The sequence below is a fragment of the Lissotriton helveticus genome, chromosome 9 (genome assembly GCF_964261635.1).
Source record: "Lissotriton helveticus chromosome 9, aLisHel1.1, whole genome shotgun sequence".
Lineage (NCBI taxonomy): Eukaryota > Metazoa > Chordata > Amphibia > Caudata > Salamandridae > Lissotriton > Lissotriton helveticus.
In genome coordinates this window covers 1227390363-1227410122 of record NC_136070.1, presented here as the reverse complement: position 1 = coordinate 1227410122, position 19760 = coordinate 1227390363, and positions in this window count along the sequence as shown.

The window sequence follows — 19760 nt, the reverse complement described above, 5'->3', positions numbered from 1 at the left end:
TTTTTTAAAGAACACCATATATATATGATATATATTTGTATATAAAAAGACCTGAGAACCTAATAGGACTTTTAGTCCTATTTCTATTTGTATGTCTGTGCCCGTCCCGGTTTTTCATTCTGAAAATATGGTCACCCTATTTAGGGTGCAACATTTACTGGTGAGGCCACACTGCGCCAGCCGGCTCTCCACGCTTCTGAAAGGGGTAAAACTGCAAACTCCCCCTTCCAACCTGCAAAACTCCTGATGTTGTGGTACTTCCGGCACTAATTCTGGAGGTTTTTAGATTGCCATGTTTGGGTGGCAAAAGTATGTTACACTACTTGTAATCCTGATTCGGGAGAAAAAATGCATTTGCATCCGAATAGGCAGGGCTTTAAGTGGGCCGGGTCTCACCGGTGCTGATCACTGGCGGATTTGTAAAGGGAGCCTCCAAACGGGTCTCTATCGAGCTCTGTTTTGTGCCCTGGCGTCCGTTTTGTTCGAGACGGCAGTGACGGCAGGCACATCGCGGTGTGCTGCTCACACTGCTCACTTCTCACTAGTGGAGAAGTTACGGCATGACGTCATGCCAGGTAAACCTTGAAGGGGAAGGAAAATCCTTTAAAAGACAGCCATTTTCTCTCTGGATTTCCCTTCTCTTTTTGAAACTCAGGAGCAGCAACATGGTCGTGATGTCACCAGGGCTTTAAGTGGAAGCTTTTCCAATATTAAATACATGCCATGGTTGCTGCTTATTTATCTTATGCAACTAACAACCATTGACAAAGCCAATAGTCCTGACTTGGTGTAGGTATGATGTCACTTGTTGTATCATATATCTGGACGCAACGACAGAAACAGCAAAATACAAGTTGTGTGGCAAACTAAGCTAAACAGATTTTTAGCTTACTTGTTTTTAAACCATGCCCTTAATTACATTGACCACGCCCCTTAGAGAGACCCCCCCCCAGTTTTTATCCCACTTAAAGCCCTGCAAATAGGGATTAGCACTGTAATGTATTGCAGCATATGTATAGCGCCTCATTCTCACAAGAAGGCTGCCAAGCGCTGATGCCCATTGTTTCAAACCATCATCAGCGCTGCAGCTTCACCACCACAGTTCAGCGGGGTTTTTATGGGATTTTCAGTGCACCACAGTAGCATTTTACATCCGTTTTGGACTTCTTTCTGGTTCTCCACTGCTGCTTGTACAATTGGTGCCTACGTTCCTGCTTTGGGAATCCTGCACACTTGCTACAAGCTATCTCTCACCACATTTTCAAAGTGTGCCTATATTTTCGTTAAAACATCTACAATATATGGGGCAAATTTACAAAAACTGCTTTTTAGCATAGATGCGTCAGTTAATTTGCGTCATGGAACAAAAACCTTGCACCACCATGGATCTGTCGCATTTAAAATGTGTCGCACCATGGCGCAAGGATTGACAGATGCATCACACATCTGCTGGCTTAAAGGCAATGCATTGCTGGAGTTGTGTCGCAAGCACGATGCAACTCCAGCAATGCTTCGGAATGCCTATTTCTATTATCGTATTATCGTAAAAGTGACTCCGTTAAATCTTGTAGATTTCACTGTGTCACTTTTACAAGGCTTTCTTGCTCCGGAACGCCCACCCTGCATACATTATACCTGACGCAGGTATAATGTGAAGCAGGGCTTTACAACGTGATGCATCTCCATAGATGCGTCACATTGTAAATGTGTCGTAACGCTGTGCATTGTTTACAATGCCGCTGCCTCACAAAAGTGAAGCAACGGCGGCGTAGAAGTGTCGCAAGGGGCTTGTAATTCTGCCCCTACGTTTTTTGAGTCAACAGGAAAATACGCGTTCTTATTTTCCTGCAGAAAATCATGATTCACAAAGATTAAGATTACCCTGTGAACTAGGCAAAGCGTAAGTTGTGTTTAATACGTGTTCCTGATTAGATATTCACGTGCATTCTCATGCTAGGTTGTCATGAACAGTAAACATCACGATGAGCTTAAGTTGTATTTCACACGTGTTCCTGATTAGATATTCACGGTCATTCACGTGCTACGTTTTCATGAACAGTAAACGTCATGATGAGCGCACACACATATGTGGTGCCAACATATATCCTTGGGGACCCTGGGAATATCGGTGGAGCTGTTTCTCCGTTGTCCAGCAGGGCTCGGATGTCATCGGTGGCAGCGATGAGGGCGGTCTCGGTGCTGTGGTTGGCTCGGAAGCCAGACTGAGAGGGGTCGAGGGATCCATTCGTCTCGAGGAAGGCGGCCAGCTGCTTGTTGACGGTCTTCTCGATGACTTTGGCTGGAAACGGGAGGAGCGAGATGGGGCGGTAGTTCTTGAGTTCGGTGGGGTCCGCTGTTGGTTTCTTTAGTAGAGCACTGAGTTTGGCGTGCTTCCAGCTCTCAGGGAAGGTGGCGGTGTCGAAGGAGGTGTTGAGGATGTCCCGCAGGTGGGGTGCGATGACGGCGTCGGCCTTGTTGAAGACGTGGTGAGGGCAGGGTCGGTCGGAGATCCGGAGTGGATAGAGTTCATCGCGCGGATGGTGTCTTCTGTGTTGATCGGGGTCCAGGCGCTGAGGGTGGTGGGGGGGGGCGTTGGTGCGGTCGTGGGGAGCGTTGGTTGTGTGCTGAAGCTGTTGTGTATGTCGGCGATCTTGTTGTGGAAGTAGGAAGCGAGGGAGTTGCAGAGGGCTTGCGATGGGGTGATGTCGTTGGATCTAGCGTTGGGGTTGGAGAGCTCTTTCACGATGTTGAAGAGTTCCTTGCAGTTGTGTGCGTTGTTGTCCAGCCGGTCTTTGAATGCTGTTTTCTTGGTGGCGTGGATCAGTTGATGGTGCTTTCGGGTGGCGATCTTGAGGGTGGTCATGTTGTCCGGTGTTGGCTCCCTTCTCCAGGCTTTCTCGAGGGCTCGGCAGTTCTTCTTTGAGCTCTTGAGTTCGTCTGTGAACCATGGGGCCTTCTTGCTGCCGGGTCTGCTGGGCGGGGTCTTCAGTGGGGCGGGTTCGTTCGCGCAGTTGCTGATCCACTTTGTGAGGTTGTCGGCGGCCTGGCTTGGGTTCGCTGAGCTGGCGGGAGGGTGCTGGCTCAGGGAAGCGGCGAGCTGGTCGGCTGTGATCTTGTTCCAGCTTCTTCGTGCAACCTGTTGCTGGTGGTGGTGGATCGTGGTTCTTCTGAAGGTGAAGTGGATGCAGCTGTGGTCCGTCCAGTGGAGTCCGGTGGCATGGCTGAAGGCGATGTCTTTGCTGGATGAGAAGACGGCGTCGGGTGTGTGTCCGGCGAGGTGGGTGGGGGTGGTCACCAGCTGCTTGAGTCCGAGGGTGGCGAGGTTGTCAAGCAGGGTGGTGGTGTTGCGGTCGTTGTCGTTCTCCAGGTGGAAGTTGATGTCCCCCAAGAGGATGTAGTCGGCGGAGGGGAGGGCGTGCGGGCTGATGAAGTCGGCGATGTCTTCGCTGAATGGTGTGCGTGGTCCCGGGGGTCGGTAGATCAGGGTGCCTCTGAGGGTGGTCTTGGGGTCGGTGTGGATCTGGAAGTGCAGGTGTTCGGCGATTGTCAGGGTGTCGTCGGTGTTGGTCGTGATGCGGATGGTGTCCCTGTGGATGATGGCGATGCCTCCTCCAGTCTGGTTGTCGCGGTCTTTCCGGGTGATCTTGTATCCGTCCGGGATGGCGATGGCGATGTCGGGCGCTGAGGAGTCGTTCATCCAGGTTTCCGTGAGGAAGGCAACGTCAGGAGCTGTGGTGTCGAGGAGGTTCCAGAGTTCGATGGCGTGTCTGTGGACGGTGCGGGTGTTGAGCAGGATGCACTTGAGGTGGTTGCTGCTGGTGTTCGGCTTGGTCGGTGCTGGTGTAGTGCAGGTACGGATGCAGGCGAACTTGCAGGCGTGGCAGCTGAAGGGTCCGTGGGTGCGTCTCGGGGTGGCTCGGAAGCATCCCGGGATTCGGCCGGTGTTGAGTGCGTTGAGGGTGGCGGTGTCGTACGTCCGGCGGGTGGGGTGGCCTCTGCGGGGGCCAGGGGTCTTGGCACTGGGCGCGGTCCAGACGCAGACGGGCTTACCTTTGGCGCACCTTCGGCGCGAACGCTGCGCGTGCACGCTGCGCGTTCGCCACTCTGCCATATGAGGAGAGTGGGGGGGCGGAGCGAGGGAGGGGCAGCTGGGAGGGGGAGCGGGGTGGCGAATGGGAAGGGCGAGCGAGGGAAGGGGGCGGGGCCGGAGGGGGGCAGCGGCGGGGAGGTGGCGGGAAACACGGCCGGGGCTGGGCGAGAAGAGGGGGGGAGCCCAGGGGGCTAGGGCAAACGGCGGGAAAAAGACGAGAAAAGGCGGCGAAGCAAGCTGGTGGCAGGGGGCGCAGGAGACCCGTGGACCAAGCGGATCCGGCGGTCGGGGCTTCAGCAGAGATGCACGGGGCACAGCTCAGGGCAGAGGCGGCACCAGGGGACGGGCTCACTCGCGAGGAGTGTGCTCGGGGGGTGACCCTCAGGGCGGTGGATCTCAGGGCTAAGTTCACACCTGCCTTTTATCAAGGTTTACATTATTGCAGGTCATTTTTCACTGCTTTTCTCACGCTAAAGCATGTTATCATCCTCTATCGCTGGATTTCTCATCGCCTGGGTGAAAAGCATTAATAATACGTCGCTAACCCAGCACTGATATCCAGTGATAGACAGCGATAATGAAAATCACGCTATGCGCGATTTGCGATAATTATCGCATGTGCTTGATAGTATGCCCCTATGTCTTTGGAATTGGTATTTTTGAGCCTTGCGAAAGCCCCAGGCTCAATTGGCCAAACAGGGGGCGAAACACGTGTCGGCTGATTGCAAATGCTTAGCTATACATCAAGTGGAATATTGCATTTTTTAGAGAAATGGAACCATATGTCCAACAATAAAGGAGTCTATGCAAAACAAATTGGTCGCAAGTGTTTATCTATACTACACTAAGTGGAATTTTACTTTGGAAATGGAATCATATGTTCAATACAGAGGAGCTCATGAAAAACTATGGCAAACATTGAAAATAATGTATTTTGATTTACTCAAATTCCTTCTCAAACTACTTTTCAACTGGGGTACATAAGGTCCGAACCCCATGGGAGTGTTCACTCGCACGAAATATTGAGTATTCTGAAATATTGGGTATCCTTAATCGAAAGGAAGAAGGTACTGGACCTTGCAACAAGTTACTCTAAACTGTACATTTATGTGACCGCTCAACACCTCCTGAGATGTGCTGCTGTTTTGTGTCAATAGGGAAAGCCTTCAGCTCTATATAATATAATTCTTTATCAACGGAGTGTGTTTGCCTTTCCTCTACTTGTACAGTACAGATGATAGCGGAAAAGTAAAGTACAGAGAGCTGGCAACCCTACATGTTTACAGACCAATTCAGTTCCAGGCGCCTGTTTGTTTTTCGACTTAGTTTGCAATTTGACCTCCAGTGAAACAGCCCTTTTGAAAGACGCAGGCCAGAAAGTAAACAGGTTTGCCACGGAATGCAGAGGTACCAAATAGATCACAGATTTTTTTTTAAAACATCAGATAATTGCCCACCTGGGATTGCCAACCGGCTGCAATATATCAAGAGGCCCGGTTGGGATAATGAGAGGTTATAGAGTTGCATAACTAGTGCCCTATAAAAAGTAGGTAAATAAATGTGAGTTATGTTTGGTGGGTGGCAGCCAAGAGGCACTGGCTGTGTATGGGGCAGCTGCAGGCCCCTCGTTGATTCTACTGAGGTGGTGAACTGTTCCTGCAGCCTGTTCTGGGTGCAACCTGCCTCTGAAAGAAACACTGGACTTATGAAGAGCTGTGTGCAGGGCCACTGGAATTATGCGGCAGCAGAGGGCCAAATTGTGTGGCAGGGCTGAGTAAATCATGTTGCAAGAAAGGGCAATTTATTTGGCACTTTTTTGTAGTATTGCTTCATTGTTTTGTACTTTTACCACTTTTTAACACTGTCTGGGCATTGGACGCACCTCATTAGTACCAGTTCAATACCCAAATATAGCAATAAGCAACAGAAAGGTGATCAGTCAACCTTGCAAAAGGCCATCCACTGCATGGCAATGTGAGCTGCTGCGTTTTTAGTAACTTTTGAACCGTTTGAGCTAGAATCACATTTTTTTTGTTAATATCTGCAGATTATGCAGCAGATGATGGATTATACGGCAAATGCAGCAAATCTATAATTATGCGGCTGCAAAGCTCTGGGAGGCTAACCACGCACCACCAATTGTGCGCTGCAGGAGAGAAGTATCCCGATGGGACTAGGGCCAATACACATCCTTAAAAGAAGAGGAAAGCAGAGACTGTAGAAAATACCCAATTGTATACGCAAGGGGGACATTTTAGCAGATTTTGAGCATCCTGACCCGACACCACCACAAGACTGACCCCCGTCAGGGCAGACGGTCAGCACGCCGGCCCTGTAATGTTCTACCTGTAAATTTAAGAGAAGCAGATGACAAAAGACAAGATCAGACCGGTGACGGTTATGTTATGTTTTATTGAAAGTTGAACTGTTGAGTTAAGTCAAATTGTTTGATCGGTAGCAACTTCAAATCTGGAAATAGATTGTATGAGAAATAGTCTTAGAGGGTGTGGCCTAACGGCTTTATACATGCCTGTCTGCATGGTTTGATGCAATGTGTTGAAATGTAGAAAAGATTGGTAACAGAGGAGCGTGGCGCTCAACATTTAGTAGTGGCTATAAATATAAATAGAAGACATATAGTAAAAGGCATATTATTTTTTTCACAGAGGCCCCCGAAGAAGGGACACTGGTCCCGAAATGCATCGGGCCAACTTCATCAACAATCGTCGATTAACCGTCATGAATGTACTATGTTAATTGGTTAAAAGATTTTCATGAAAATATTCATCATGTGTAATGAATTTGAGTATGTTTAAAATAAGCAAATGTATCAACATATAATTTCGAAGCAATTGATGTGCAACAAGGTCTCAGAATAAACATGAGAATGAAGCATCAAGTTTGAAAGGAAGAATCTTTGCATAGGGGGAAGAAACTTAATCACTGGCTGTGCGCCTGGTATGGTTGAGATAGTGTCACAACCAATTCCCAAAAGTTTTGATAGACTCAGAGTCAGGCAGCCCGGAGTTACCAAGCAGCACGCAAAAGAAGGACAATAATTTTGACGAATATTATAAACTTTAATCAAATATCAGAAAACAGGTGTGCTCAAGACCCACCCTACAATTTCGAATTTCATTCCTAGTAACTGCCTACAAGGTCTAAGCACCCAACCACGATAAAAATATGGCAACGTTTGAAAGCATAGCAGGCACTACTGGAAATCGTGCTTACACTAAAACGTATACTGACGAACAAGCAGCAGAAATTTATGCACTCATAAAAGCCACGAAATCTTTTGAGTCCCACCAAGGCTCCACAATTCAACAGCTAAGACAATTGGAATTCACCATGCGTCGTGAACTAAACCATAGACTCCATGCGTCTACTTTAATCCAATATCACAAATACCAACGTATCCCCAGAGGTCTGAGACTTGCAATTAAACCCCTTCTGTTTCGCCTGCAGCATAACAAGAATTTCATGGACAGATGGTATGCGGTATTAAATAAATGTTCGCTAGATTTAATTCTGCTAATTGTAGAAGAATTATCTAAGAGCATAAAAGACCTAGAAGAAGAGATATTCAATCTACAGCAAGACCTATCCAAACGTATGGATGGAGAAGAGTGGCAAAATGAATTGGACGCATTGAACAAAAAACTTGAAAACTATGAGAAAGATCTACAAGAAAGGAAATTAAGAAAATTCAAACGAGACACAATTGACTACCGCTTAAACGAAGTGTACACTTGGGCAGAAATGTATGCACAACGTCGTCCAACTTCTAAAAAACAATTTACCTCATCAGATGAGAGCGTAGTGTCAGATGGTGATATATCTACTTCAAGAGCTCCAGTACAAAGAAAAGAAATACCTAGTGCAGAGAAAGAAATAGCAACAACATCAGCTACACCATCGTCTACAATCGTAACTGAGGCTTTTTTAGAACCAGGCCAACAGCCATCAAAAGCTCCGGATCCAACAGTAAAAGCTGGAGGAAACCAACCAAAACCAGGAGAGGACAAACCAAAAGAAAAAACCAAACCCAATCTACGGAGCGGGAAAGTATAGTGATTAACATCTCATCAATACAATTGACAAGCCAACAAATGAAAGTTTTGAATAAAGGGACATCTTTTGTGCCAACATACCAATCAAACTTGGCAGAAACAGAAATTGCACTCTATAAATTCATGAGAAACATCAGATTAAAACATTTTTTTGCAAATATAGTTACTGAACAACAGTCGTTAACAGGCAGGGTATATGTGGAGTTCAAACCCAAAAGCAATTTTGTAGCACCGGTATCCCACAAAACACTGGATTTATTTGAAAAGCTTGTTTTACTGGATATTCACAAATTGGATTTTCAAGCCAAACAAAAGACGAATTTTTCCAAACAAGAAAGAAACATACTACAAAAACTTTCCAATCAAAAGGAGTTAACATTTCAACGAGCAGATAAAGGGGGAGCCCTTATCATAATGAATACTGAGCACTATAATAGGAAAGTCATGGAACATCTAGCCGATGAAACTACTTATTTACGTTTGGAAAAAGATCCAACTTCAGAAATAAAGGCAACGTTGGAGTTAATTTTGAATCATGCAAAAGACATGGACTGGATATCTAACAAAACAGAGCAATATTTATCTAAACAAAACCCAAAGAGACCGCATTTGTACATGCTACCAAAAGTACACAAGAATTTATATGATCCGCCGTTCAGGCCGATTGTTTCAGGTGTAGGCTCATTATTTGAACCATTGGGTACGTACATTGATTTTTTCCTTCAAAAATTTGTGTTGAATTGGAAAACAACCATTAGAGATACTACTGATTTTTTGAATCAGCTGAACAACCTGAATTTCAACAACAGTCAACATTGGATTCTGTGCACGATCGACGTGACTTCTTTATACACGTCGATACCGCTAAAGGAAGGTATAGAAGCAACAGAATGGGCACTACTACAGATGGAGAACATTGGCGCCAATCAGATTTTACTACTAGAACTTTTGACATTCTGTCTCCAACATAGCTACTTTAAGTACAAAGATGATTTTTTCCTACAAATAAGCGGAACCAGTATGGGTTTTGGAGGGGCGCCTACCTACGCGAATATCTTCATGGCACAATTTGAGGAACTACACATTCTTTCAGACAAGAAATGGTCGGACCATCTGATTCTGTATAAACGTTTCATCGATGACATCGTTTTAATCTGGGATGACTCTCGGGAAAATTTGGAGCAAAATATCAAGAAACTCAATGAAAAAAATGCGAGAATTCAGTTCACACATTCAATCAGTTCTACAGAAATAACATTTCTAGACGTAAAAATTTCAAAAACAGAAGAAACATTTATCACTAAAACTCACGTGAAACCAACTGATAGAAACAACACCCTATCGTATCAAAGTTTTCACTCTCCTAAACTGATTGAAAATTTACCGTTTTCACAGATGATACGAAGCAAAAGAATTTGCTCAACCCCAGAAGCACATGAAGAAGATATGCAGAGATTAAAGAAAAGATTTATGGAACGTGGCTACCCAAGCAACTGCATAGAAAAAGCAGAAAAACGGATTCAAGCAATCAATCGTGAAAACTTGTTGATCAGCAAAAACAAACCTACTAAAACCAACCGTAGCGTATTTGTATCTAAATTTTCAACACGAGCCATCAACATAAGGAAAATCATCAGTAAAAGGTGGGAACTTTTAGAGAACGATGAGGATTTCCATAACATTTTTGAGTCTAAACCACTATTTGCATACACAAGAAGTCGCAACATACAAGAGCAACTTAAACAAGCGACCAAGTCAGACAACATCAACTATAAGGGAATGCGCAAGTGTAATAATTGCGTCCACTGCAATAACGTTATGCAACAGGATTTTGTAACTCATCCAAGAACAGGAGAAAAAATCAAACTCAGATTCACTGCTGACTGCAATTCAAATTTCGTACTATACTGTATAAAATGTCCGTGTGGTCTAATGTATATAGGCAAAACAGAAAGAAAGCTGAAAATACGGATTGGAGAGCACAAAAGTATGATACGCAACAAAAACATGAAATCCAATCTGGCAGCCCATTGGATAAATCACAATCATAACATTTCTCAAGTACGTTTCATGGCCCTAGAAAAAATTGAGCAAAGAGAAGGTATCAACAGCCAGAAACTACTATCCCAAAGGGAAGTTATGCTAATTAAAAAATTTCAAACAATGGAACCGATGGGTCTGAATGATAAACTGGATTTAGTATGTTTTCTTTGACTGTGTAAACAGGACTCAATTCAAATTGAAGACATCAGAATAGTGTATATATGTGTATATTTGGCAAATTATCACGACAGGCAATGTTTGAAATATCTTTGTTATTAGAATGACATTTTATAGGAAAGACATTGAATAGTTAATTTTGCAGAAATGTTGATATTAGGTATTGACAACACTGTATCCATATTATTTATACAGATAGCGTTTGACATTCACAGACTCCAGCAGGTTCATGTTTCGACTTTTTGTTTTATAAAATGTAAGATTCAACAAGTGAGGGTTTATTATTCAGCCTATTTAGTCTGTTAGAATTGCATTCACTTTAGATCAGCATTTAGATTAACATTGGAGCCTGAGTCTCCACCACTTTCAATATGGTTTACTATTGGGTGATCGGTTCAACCACATTTTTGGTTGATCTGACTACGCAGTTAATATCACTCCCCGAACAATCAATGATTATATTCACTATTTCCTTGAACATTCTTTTCCTATAAAGGGTTGTCTTTACCTTTAGAGGAGTTCGGCTTTATCACCAACTACATCGTAATTTTGTATATATCAACTGAAAGTATCCCGGTCCAATATGGCCGACATAATTCACGCATAGTCCATTTTCGCTTTTTGTTACATCTCAGTATTGCGTTACTTTAAACAAACTGGGGATTGAGTTCGCTGTGACCGCAAGGCATGGCTGAGCAGGACTCTTGATGAAAGCATTCAATCCAATGACGGGTAAGCACTCTTTGGGTCAGCACTAGATAACATTGCGCTCCACCGCTTTTTACCAAACCGTTCTTTAACACGAGTCCCGCTTTATATTTTTTTCAGACACTCCGCTCATGTAACATTGAAGTGCAGGTAATTTTCTGTTTCACCCGGTTTTCAAACCCACTAAGCTCATGTTATCACTCGGTCCCTTATGGACATTTTTGTTATTCGTTACAGAGCATCAACAAGGCTGAATGTCTTTCACATAAACAGTGAGGTACACGCTAGACGGTTGTTTCACACAAGTGAGTGAGTCTTATTAATAACGTGAATCACAGTTTCACCTAATATACTTCAAGCACGGTCATTTCCAAAGTATATCAAATAAGTAATATGCATGATATATTTCATCATCTTGTCAATGTTTGTATCTCGTAAAATTAATTTACCGTGAGCTTTATACATGCCTGTCTGCATGGTTTGATGCAATGTGTTGAAATGTAGAAAAGATTGGTAACAGAGGAGCGTGGCGCTCAACATTTAGTAGTGGCTATAAATATAAATAGAAGACATATAGTAAAAGGCATATTATTTTTTTCACAGAGGCCCCCAAAGAAGGGACACTGGTCCCGAAATGCATCGGGCCAACTTCATCAACAATCGTCGATTAACCGTCATGAATGTACTATGTTAATTGGTTAAAAGATTTTCATGAAAATATTCATCATGTGTAATGAATTTGAGTATGTTTAAAATAAGCAAATGTATCAACATATAATTTCGAAGCAATTGATGTGCAACAAGGTCTCAGAATAAACATGAGAATTAAGCATCAAGTTTGAAAGGAAGAATCTTTGCATAGGGGGAAGAAACTTAATCACTGGCTGTGCGCCTGGTATGGTTGAGATAGTGTCACAACCAATTCCCAAAAACTAACGGCCAGAACTACCACTTTGGAAATAGAGAACCGGGTTTGAGTCTTGGTGTCCCCCTGTGTAAAGTAACTGGTGCTCATGTAAAGCGCTCCAATACCTTAGGGTCAAGTGTGCCCTTTATAAAACTGGAAAAAAACACATACGATTGAATCATCTGACAGGGACAGTGAGATATGCATATATAAATGAATTGTTCTGTCTTTGTACAAAAGTGTAAAAATACAGTAAACAGATCTGAAAAAGAGTGGTTAGTAAATTCATCAACTATCGTAACCCCATGGACCACAATTTTCTTATCAAAGGGCTGAATGAGAGACAGAGACTGACTTACACTGGCAGCGCCTTTATTGACCACGTGTTCCGTCTTATCACAGCTGTTGCCCAAACACCAGTTGTACTTTCAAATCAATGAAGGGAGAGTCAGTCTAATAAAAAAGCCCTAAAACTAAGGGAATGACCACACTCTCTTGCAACCCCATTTAACTGGAAGAAGGCTCCTCCAAACATTTTACACTTTAAAAAAAACATTGAGATAATCTTTGACAAGGACTTATCCCTTCTCCCCTCCCAGATCAACACTGGGACTGAAATTTCAATTTCAATGGGTCCTTGATCTGAAAATCCTCCTGTTGTCTTCAAATACGACACAGGTGTGAAGAGACCAGCGCCTCGGTACACCTTGATCACTGCAATACCATTTACTCGCATCTTCCAAAGAAGCTCATGAGCATTTGCAAAGGTGACAAATTATGCAGAGCTGGCCTTGACCACCAGCAGCATGAACATGCTAGCAACTCAAAGGCATTCCTTTAGCTTCTGCTACAACTTCACGTTAAACCAGCTCCAAAGGCATTCCTCCAGCTACTGGTAGAAGACCTCGATAAACCAAGTGAAAGGTGTTCCTTCAGCTTCCTGTCCAAGATCACATTAAACCTTCAACTTCTGTAAGATCACGTTAAAACCAGCACCGAAGGCATTCCTTTAGCTTCTGGTACATGATCATGTCAATCCACCTCCAAAGGTATTCCTCCAGTTTCTGGTAGAAGACCTCGATAAACCAAGTGAAAGGTGTTCCTTCAGTTTCTGGTCAAAGATCACATTAAAACCCCCTTCAGTTTTTCTTTGTTCGCCCTAAGTTGGCAGGGTATGCCCAGACGTGGGTCCCTTGCTCACTTTGCCACTGTAGTCAAGCTATCTTGGCTGATGACGGCTGACAGCCAGAAACCGGTCCTCGGAAGCTTGATTCCGGTCCAGGGAAGACATGGCTTGGTAGTTCGGGCTGGACTGTTCCCATGAGGCACAGGGTCAGACTGATTTGCATATGGCCATGACTGAACTGGGGTGGCGGAGTGAGCTAAAGAATGATGATGGATTAAACCCAGATCAGTTGACTGGGGGTGAGCGCTTGCATTGTTCAACACTCCGTCCATCGTCCCCTTTGCTTTTGCAAAGATCACATTAAACTATGAACCTTTGGAAAATCACTTTAAACCAGCTCAGACGGCATTCCTTTAGCTTCTTGTGCAAGATCACATTAAACCAAAGGCATTCCCTAAGTTTCTGGTCTGAGATCACATTAAACCTTCAACTCCTGGGAGATCACGATAAAACAACCCTGAAGGCATTCCTATTGCTTCTGGTAAAAGATCACATTTAACCAGCTCCAAGGGCATTTCTCCAGCTTCTGGTAGAAGACCTCGATAAACCAGGTGAATGGTGTTCTTTTAGCTTCTGGTCCAAGATCACACTAAACCTTCAACTCCTGGAAGATCACGATAAAACAACCCTGAAGGCATTCCTTTTGCTTCTGGTACAAGGTCACGTTTAGCAAGCTTCAAAGACATTCCTTCAGCTTCTGGTACAAGATCAAATTAACCCTTCAGCTTCTGGGAGATCACGTTAAACCAGTTCTGAAGGAATTCCTTTAGCATCTGGGACAAGTTCATGTTAAACTAGTTCTGAAGGCATATCTTTAGATAACGGTACAAAATCATGTTAAACCTTCAGCTTTTGGGAGGTCACTCTGAACCATCTTTGAAGGATTTCCTTTAGCTTCTGGTGAAGGATCATGCCAAACCAGCTGCAAAAGCATTTCCGACTCTTTTGATCCAAGATCACATTAAACCCTCAGCTTCTGGGAGATCACGGTAAACCAGCTCTGAGGACATCCCTTCAGCTTCTGATACAAGATCACGTTAAACCAGTTCCAAAGGCATTAATTTAGTATCTGGGACAAGTTTACGTTAAACCAGTTCTGAGGACATCCCTTCAGCTTCTGATACAAGATTACGTTAAACCAGTTCCAAAGGCATTAATTTAGTATCTGGGACAAGTTTACGTTAAACCAGCTCTGAGGACAACCGTTCAGCTTCTGATACAAGATTACGTTAAACCAGTTCCAAAGGCATTAATTTAGTATCTGGGACAAGTTTAGGTTAAACCAGTTCTGAGGACATCCCTTCAGCTTCTGATACAAGATTACGTTAAACCAGTTCCAAAGGCATTAATTTAGTATCTGGGACAAGTTTACGTTAAACCAGTTCTGAAGTCATTCCTTTAGATAACCGTGCAAAATCACGTTAAACCTTCAGCTTTTGGGAGATCAGCCTAAACTTGTTCAGTCTTGAGGCCAGCAGGAAAGGAGTCTTGGGTGAGGCACACAATGTAGAGGTGCAACGGCAAACCAATTAGTGCATTGTTCTTCTCATAACCAACTAGACAAAGCTGTTCTACCTGCAAATTCCTCACTCCCCCCCAGATCAAACCAACAACAGAGGAAGCTCCTTCTCACCCATGGCAGCCAAGACATGGAACTCCCTCCCCCTGGACCTAAGGACTGCCCGTTGCTCCAGCAATTTAGGAGAGAATTAAAGACCTGGATGCCATAACGAAAACCCACCATGCAGCAGCTACAAGCACCTCAAGGCCCTCACGGGTGATTAGCCATGCTCTGTTTTACTGATGTTTGAATAGGCTCTAGGCACAAGCACAGACAAGACACTGTCATACTAGACGTGATGAATTGCAAAACAACAAACAACAAAGCAACGGGTCCTCTCCATCGATGCACCCAGGATCTTGAATAACATCTCCGTATCATCAGGGCTGCTCCAATCATCAACCAATTTAGGAAAGAGCTGAAGACTCACCTTTTTAAAGAGAACTACAGCAGGATCCAGTAAAAGTCCAGGTCTGCCGCTAGAAACCGAATATATGATGTTACAATGCATGCAATTACAACGCATGCTTTTACAACACAATCTTTACATCCCAACTGTAATGGCATGTGTTGTAATAGTATGGTTGTAATGGCATGCATTGTAGTGCCATGAGTTGTAATTGCATGAATTGTAATGGCATGTATTGTAATGGTATGTGTTGTAATGGCATGCGTTGTAGTGACATGCGTTATAATGACATGCATTGTAATGACATGCGTTCTAAAGGCAGCTGCGTGGTAACAGTTACATTGTAAAGGTAGGTCATTGTAATGACTGCGTTGTAATGGATGTTTCCCCTAGAAACCAGCTACTCTTCTGTCACTCGTGGACTCTGTCCTTGCCTTCGACCTTCTACAGACTCTGCTGCCTTCTGGCTATGTTGGAGCTATACAATTATCACACACATACATACATTACATTTTAGCCGAGGGAATATTCATCTCATGGCTAAATCTTAGGGATTGCCACACCAGTGTCTGAATACTGAAACCAGAAGTACCCGTCCAAAGCTCCTCTTTTCAGTTGAGGTGACGCTCGGCCCCTGCAAAGTGTGTTTATTCCAGTGGTCCAAGTGGGGGTGAACTGAAGGGCACGAAGTGCCCAGACTTGTTTAGTTTAGAAAAGAAAAACAAATCCCCTACTTTGTGTGAGACTACAAACGTCCCTGGACGGTTGATTCAGACAGTTGAAGTGCTTCAGCATAGTGTAAGGCATGGAGTCTCCTGTGCTGTGAAACTGAGGGAAGCGGTACAAAGGGGGTGGTGATTGACGGAGCATCTGAACCAATCAAACACTCACACCCAGTCAACAGATCTGGCTTTAATCCATCACCGTTCTTTAGCCCACTCTGCCACCCCAGTTCAGACATGGCCATATGCAAATCAGTCTGACCCTGTGCCTCATAGGAACAGTCCAGCCCGAACTGCCAAGCCATGCCTTCCCTGGACCGGAAACAAGCTTCCCAGGACTGGTTTCTGGCATTTCAGCTGCATTCAGCCAGGCTTTTGCTTTAATCCAGTGGCAAAGTGAGCAAGGGACTCACGTCTGAGCATACCCTGCCAAATTGTGACGAACAAAGCGGTACAAAAGGGGGTGGTGATGGACGGTGCATCTGAACCAATCAAACACTCACACCCAGTCAACATATCTGGGTTTAATCCATCACCGTTCGTTTTTTAGCCCACTCTGCCACCCCAATCAGACATGGCCATATGCAAATCAGTCTGACCCTGTGCCTCATGGGAACAGTCCAGCCCGAACTGTCAAGCCATGCCTTCCCTGGACCGGAAACAAGCTTCCTAGGACCGGTTTCTGGCATTTCAGCCGTCTTCAGCCAGGCTTGCTTGAATCCAGTGGCAAAGTGAGCAAGGGACTCACGTCTGAGCATACCCTGCCAACTTATGGCAAACAAAGCGGTATAAAAGGGGATGGTGCTGGACGGAGCATCTGAACCAATCAAACACTCACACTCAGTCAACAGATCTGGGTTTAATCCATCACCGTTCTTTAGCCCACTCTGCCACGCCAGTTCAGACATGGCCATATGCAAATCAGTATGACCCTGTGCCTCATGGGAACAGTCCAGCCCGAACTGCCAAGCCATGCCTTCCCTGGATCGGAAACAAGCTTCCTAGGACCGGTTTCTGGCATTTCAGCCGTCTTCAGCCAGGCTTGCTTGAAGGCAAAGTGAGCAAGATCTGTTGACTGGGTGTGAGTGTTTGATTGGTTCAGATGCTCCGTCCATCACCACCCCCTTTTGTACCGCTTTGTTCACCATAAGTTGGCAGGGTATGCTCAGACATGAGTCCTTGCTCACTTTGCCACTGGATTCAAGCAAGCCTGGCTGAAGACTGCTGAAATGGCAGAAACCGGTCCTAGGAAGCTTGTTTCCGGTCCAGGGGAGGCATGGCATGGCAGTTCGGGCTGGACTGTTCCCATGAGGCACAAGGTCAGACTGATTTGCATATGGCCCTGTCTGAACTGGGGTGGCAGAGTGGGCTAAAGAACGGTGATGGATTAAACCCAGATCTGTTGACTGGGTGTGAGTGTTTGATTGGTTCAGATGCTCCGTCCATCACCACCTCCTTTTGTACCGCTTTGTTCGCCATAAGTTGGCAGGGTATGCTCAGACGTGAGTCCCTTGCTCACTTTGCCACTGGATTCAAGCAAGCCTGGCTGAACACGGCTGAAATGCCAGAAACCGGTCCTAGGAAGCTTGTTTCCGGTCCAGGGAAGGCATGGCTTGGCAGTTCGGGCTGGACTGTCCCCATGAGGCATAGGGTCAGACTGATTTGCATATGGCCATGTCTGAACTGGGGTGGCAGAGTGGGCTAAAGAACGGTGATGAATTAAACTCAGATCTGTTGACTGGGTGTGAGTGTGTGATTGGTTCAGATGCTCCGTCCATCACCACCCCCTTTTGTACCGCTTTGTTCGCCATAAGTTGGCAGGGTATGCTCAGACGTGAGTCCCTTGCTCACTTTGCCACTGGATTCAAGCAAGCCTGGCAGAAGACGGCTGAAATTCCATAAACCGGTCCAAGGAAGCTTGTTTCCGGTCCAGGGTAGGCATGGCTTGGCAGTTCGGACTGAACTATTCCCATGGGGCACAGGGTCAGACTGATTTGCATATGGCCATGTCTGAACTGGGGTGGCAGAGTGGGCTAAAGAAAGGTGATGGATTAAAGCCAGATCTGTTGACTGAGTGTGAGTGTTTGATTGGTTCAGATGCTCCGTCCATCACCACCCCCTTTTGTACCGCTTTGTTCGCCATAAATTGGCAGGGTATGCTCAGACGTGAGTCCCTTGCTCACTTTGCCACTGGATTCAAGCAAGCCTGGCTGAAAACGGCTGAAATTCCAGGAACCGGTCCTAGGAAGCTTGTTTCCGGTCCAGGGTAGGCATGGCTTGGCAGTTCGGACTGAACTATTCCCATGGGGCACAGGGTCAGACTGATTTGCATATGGCCATGTCTGAACTGGGGTGGCAGAGTGGGCTAAAGAAAGGTGATGGATTAAAGCCAGATCTGTTGACTGGGTGTGAGTGTTTGATTGGTTCAGATGCTCCGTCCATCACCACCCCCTTTTGTACCGCTTTGTTCGCCATAAGTTGGCAGGGTATGCTCAGACGTGAGTCCCTTGCTCACTTTGCCACTGGATTCAAGCAAGCCTGGCTGAAGACGGCTGAAATTCCAGGAACCGGTCCTAGGAAGCTTGTTTCCGGTCCAGGGTAGGAAAGGCTTGGCAGTTCGGGCTGGACTGTTCCCATGAGGCACAGGGTCAGACTAATTTGCAAATGGCCATGTCTGAACTGGGGTGGCAGAGTGGGCTAAAGAACGGTGATGGATTAAACCCAGATCTGTTGACTGGGTCTGAGTGTTTAATTGGTTCAGATGCTCCGTCCATCACCACCCCCTTTTGTACCGCTTTGTTCGCCATAAGTTGGCAGGGTATGCTCAGACGTGAGTCCCTTGCTCACTTTGCCACTGGATTCAAGCAAGCCTGGCTGAAGACGGCTGAAATTCCAGGAACCGGTCCTAGGAAGCTTGTTTCCGGTCCAGGGTAGGCATGGCTTGGCAGTTCGGACTGAACTATTCCCATGGGGCACAGGGTCAGACTGATTTGCATATGGCCATGTCTGAACTGGGGTGGCAGAGTGGGCTAAAGAAAGGTGATGGATTAAAGCCAGATCTGTTGACTGGGTTTGAGTGTTTGATTGGTTCAGATGCTCCGTCCATCACCACCCCCTTTTGTACCGCTTTGTTCGCCATAAGTTGGCAGAGTATGCTCAGACGTGAGTCCCTTGCTCACTTTGCCACTGGATTCAAGCAAGCCTGGCTGAAGACGGCTGAAATTCCAGGAACCGGTCCTAGGAAGCTTGTTTCCGGTCCAGGGTAGGAATGGCTTGGCAGTTCGGGCTGGACTGTTCCCATGAGGCACAGGGTCAGACTGATTTGCAAATGGCCATGTCTGAACTGGGGTGGCAGAGTGGGCTAAAGAACAGTGATGGATTAAACCCAGATCTGTTGACTGGGTCTGAGTGTTTAATTGGTTCAGATGCTCCGTCCATCACCACCCCCTTTTGTACTGCTGTGAAACTGAGGGAGGTGCAGACAGCTACTGAAGTCATCTTGCCAGGGTGCCTGCTGCCTGAAAGAAATGTAAATGTGCAAAATGGGTCAATCTGCAAATGCAAATGGTGCTTGGAAGCCGGTATTAGCTTTATTTGATGGAATCACTTTCTGATGACACGCATTTATTCGTTTCGAGAGCTGTAAGGGAGCTACTAGCTAAGGTGCGAAGTGTGTACTTTTAAAGACAGATATTAAAAAACTTTGCACTATGCATAGTCTGGTTATTACTAAAATCTATATTTTGAAAGTTCTTTTGTATCTTAAACCTTTTTGCGCATTTTATAGCGGCCATGCTTACATTGTACGTAATTCAAGTATAAAATAATGACTCACATGTTCTCAGTGCTTTCTGTCATAGACCAGACTGGAGCATTGTAGCACT